Source organism: Silene latifolia, chromosome Y, assembly GCF_048544455.1.
Source record: "Silene latifolia isolate original U9 population chromosome Y, ASM4854445v1, whole genome shotgun sequence".
NCBI lineage: Eukaryota > Viridiplantae > Streptophyta > Magnoliopsida > Caryophyllales > Caryophyllaceae > Silene > Silene latifolia.
The window spans coordinates 479,718,507-479,723,123 of record NC_133538.1 but is presented as its reverse complement, the minus strand read 5'-3'; positions in this window follow the sequence as shown (position 1 = coordinate 479,723,123).

The following is a 4,617-nucleotide window of genomic DNA, read 5'->3' as shown; positions in this document are numbered from 1 at the left end:
GAGTACCACTTGAGGCGACACACTGTGACACCCTCAGACCACACAAACCTAGACTCTTTCTTCAGCAACTGAGTCATCGGCCTAGCAATCTTTGAAAAATCCTTCACAAATCGCCGATAGCAACCCGCCAAGCCAAGGAAACTACGGATTTCAGAAACATTGGTCGGACTTTTCCAATCAACAACGGCTTCAATTTTGGCAGGATCTACCATAACGCCCTCTTTTGAAATGACGTGCCCAAGGAAGGTCACTTTAGATAACCAGAATTCACATAGGCACGAGCTAGAACTTCTAATCTCCGGGTCTCTTTGATGGGAAAAGTCCGACCAATGTTTCTGAAATCCGTAGTTTCCTTGGCTTGGCGGGTTGCTATCGGCGATTTGTGAAGGATTTTTCAAAGATTGCTAGGCCGATGACTCAGTTGCTGAAGAAAGAGTCTAGGTTTGTGTGGTCTGAGGGTGTCACAGTTGGTATCAGAGCCAGGTTTCGATCCTGGGACCTGTGGGCTACGTCAAACTCTAGTCAGCCAACTATTATCGATTTACGTTAATCAACTGACGTGGATCAAATAATTAAATATCTGATGATATTCCATTAATGAGATTTATTATGTTAACGCACTATTGTGGAGGACACTAACTCCAACACCCATTTGACCTCATTTACGACAGTCGTAGAGTATAAATCAAAGCTAATCACAAATTTATGCTAACTTGGGCGAATAGTCTCGAGTCAAAAGAATTGACTCATAAGAATACTATAGTAGCTCTTGCCACGACCAGGCTTTATGAATTACCAGAACTCTATAAGCGGTCACTACCCGACAGAGTGTCCCATACAGTCTGCATATGTGATCGACTAGTCATCCCATATGACTTTATGGCACTTGAACTTGCCATCAATCGCATCACACTCTAGTCACTTCGAGACGTCACCTCATATAAGTAACTCGGGGCGAATACCATGTCAATCCAATTCACTTTAATGCGGTTCAATTTGTCACTACAACCTATTCGGATACGACAAGGTAACGGATGAGTTTAATGAAACTCAAATGATAAATGCGATTGTCACATATGAATAGTCAATACACTATTACTACTTCATACCCTATATCCATATATTCCAACTTTATCAATTGTTTCCCTTCTATTCAATGTTATTTCTAATATCCTATAATCTTAACTTGAAAGATGCTCCCACTATTATCGCATTACGTGTGATAAAGTCATTTGTAGATGGATTCACCCTTAATCCCTACGTTGACCATTTTATCACAATTTACTTTGATTCCTTTTGTAAAATTTGCAATGCAAGAAACCAAAACACTTTTCTAGTCTCTTACTCCTAAGTCAATAAGACATCCTAGGATTTCAACAAATCCCTTTTGAGTTTGAAAACTAAAGTTTGTGCAACCCTTCAACACCTAACTTAGTTTATAAACCAAACATACGAACAAGTCTTCAATTGTTCTTTAAGGCTTTCACAATACCATCTTATGAATTAACTTGTTATTGACTCATTATGCTCCTAGCATATGGTTCATCACAGCACGTGCGTCTGTTGGCATACATGATTGTTCTAATGGCGGAAACATTAGAAGTCGATTTCATTTAATCAACAACTTAATAAGTTCAGTGAGCGACTAAGACTCCATCATAGTAATTCCACTTCCATCAACATGAATAACCTATTCAACCTTGTTGATGTTAAGCAGATATGAAAGATCTTATCCTCATAAGACGCTTAACTCTATGCAAATATTCTCTCACATAGATTCAAAATCTAGAATACTTTGCATCATTTTCCAATCCTCATAAGAGAGCATTGGTACATTATTCTCAATAAGTGATATGTCATCAACATATAAGACATGGAAAAAACAATTCTAGCTCCCACTTAACTTCATGTATAATTATGATTGTTCAATCATGTGAATGAAACCATTCACTATTATCACATACACGAAAAGTATAATCCTTTAATGCTTGTTTAAGACCATTCTAGGATCACTTAAGAAAGCTACGCATAGAATGTTAGGATCCTTAGATCTTTATCTAAGGTTTTGTGTTCCAAACACATCCTTCTCTAAATTCCCATTTTAGAAAAGCGAATTTTAATATCATTTGCCATTCCTCATTAAAATGAAATACGGCAGTTCCTAACATAATTTATCTTGTTCAACATCTTTATGTTAATCTTATGCATTTGAGTACTCTAAAGCTCTATCTACCTTTAAAGAGACCCTCGCTTTAAATTAAATCTACTATTGAGTAACAATTTTCGGATTATAATACTACGGCTCGTATGTAACAAGTTCATAATACTATCACTTTCACAAATCAATATTTTAACCAATAAGACATGTGCCATAAACTCCCACTGAACTATGCTCCCACTCTATCATTATAGATTATAGTTCAACTATACTCCCACTTTATAGTTCCATTACTTTCACAAAGTAACACTATAAGGCATGTTTGTTACGATCTAATCTACTCCCACTCTATCTCTCAGAAATACATCTATCTTCTTAAAAGATAGCTTTGTGAGTTACAAACATATATATGGTGGAGTATTAGGAGTTTATCTAGACTATGAATTAACTTTCAAAAGGCCATCCCTATCATGGCAGTTTGATTCATGTAATATGCGAGTCTGATCCACGTCATTTGTTAAATAGACTCTCTATTTTAGGTATCTCCTGGTTGACCATCCGTTTAGAATAATGTGTCCGTTTGGTATCGCAAATTCCCTACTTAATGAGTTCAATAGCTCATCACAACTTTATAATTGATCTTACATTATTAAGTTGTTACTTTAAGTAACAATGGCATAAGGAGAATCAAATTCATAGCTTATGGACTTATAATGATCCAATCATCATATTTGTCTACTTGATCAATTTAAGTCGATAATCTTATGTTTCATGATGCAAGTAATGTATGAAGATAAATTTTAGAACAAACGATACAATAAAGCAAGAGACTTGGGTTGCAAACCAAGTCACAAATATCCAAAATACAACCCGTGTTTAAAGGATACAAACAAATTTCCAAGTCACACAAGGAAATCAAAATAGTTCTAAAATTTCAAAGTTCAACATGAAAATAAAGACAAAGAAACATAAAGCCAAGCTTCCATAGATCTAGCTCCATGGGCGGCTACCTCTAGCTTCGTTCAAGATCCTTCAATCTTGCTTTTCTTTGCCCTTGTCCTTTGCTAGGATGCCCTAATTACAATAAAAAGGACAATCATCACAACTTGTATCAACATACCAAAGTTGAGATTGAAACATGAAAGATAGGGATAGTCATATACCTACTGGAACAACCTTTCCAGCTTTGATATAGCCAAGATATTTTGAATAGTTTCTCTTCCAATGCCCAACACCACAATAGTAGTGGCACTTGTCCCCGGATGAGGCACTGTATCTGGGCTTGGAGGAACTAGCTTCACAAGCTTTAGCTTTGTTCCTGTTGGGAGTTCGCTTCTTTCCCTTGTTCCCACTTTTCTTCAAAGTTCCCTTGCTCTTATGATTGACATTGAGCACATATTTGGTGGAGCTAACACTTAGCCCCATATCCCTTTCGGCTTGCACAAGCACCTTGTGCAACTCATCAAGAGAAACCTTCTTATCTTGCATATTAAAATTCACCCGGAATTGAGCACATGCTTTGATTTTGTTGAGGGAATGAAGAATCCGATCAATCACGAGTTCCTCGGGAATCTCCACCTTATGCATTTTCAAGGTCTCAACATGCTCCATCAACTTCAGCACATGAGGGCTAACTTTTTGGCCCTCCTTAATGTTGAGATCAAAGAATGCGGATGCCGCCTCATATTGAATGATCCTTGGAGCTCGTGAAAACATGGTCACAAGTTTCGAATAGATCTCATGAGCGGTGCTAATCTTTATAGCACTTCTTTTGAGTTCGGCCTCCATTGCAAAGACCAACACGTTTTTGATCGCGGCCGACTCGTTTTGGTGAACCTCATAGGCTTGCCTAGCGGCGGCGGTGGACCTAGCATTAGGTTCGGTGGGAGATGCCTCGGTAAGGTAACGAAGCTTGTCGTCACCCTCCGCGGCCAAGCGAAGTTGCGCGTCCCAATCGGCGAAATTGGACCCATTCTTTTCTAACTTACATCGATCCATGAAGGATCGGAGCCATGACACATTGGTGAGCGTGTTGGAAATAGTGGTTGCGGACGTGATTGAAATTGGCATTGCGATTGATAAAACGATTTTGAATACAAAATAGGAAGTGAAGGAATTAATGAACATCTATCATTTTGACAATACTTGTAAACATTTTAAACAAGTTGTTGAGCATTTATATAGTGACCTCTACCCAACTATCATAAATGATTCCGAGATCCAAATTCATATTAATACGGGTACGGTGAGCCGAGTCATCCCTTATTAATATAACTCGGTGGATTAACCTCTTAATCGATTCTACTTCTAGAACTCTCGGTCAATAAAAATGACTCTAATTTTCATCTTTGGCCAGAAACACATGCGACTACGGTCACGAATACTTCCGTTGAGCTCAATCCAAATTTCGATGTAATAACATTTTGTTACCAACTTACCCAACGTATAAAGTTTAGTAC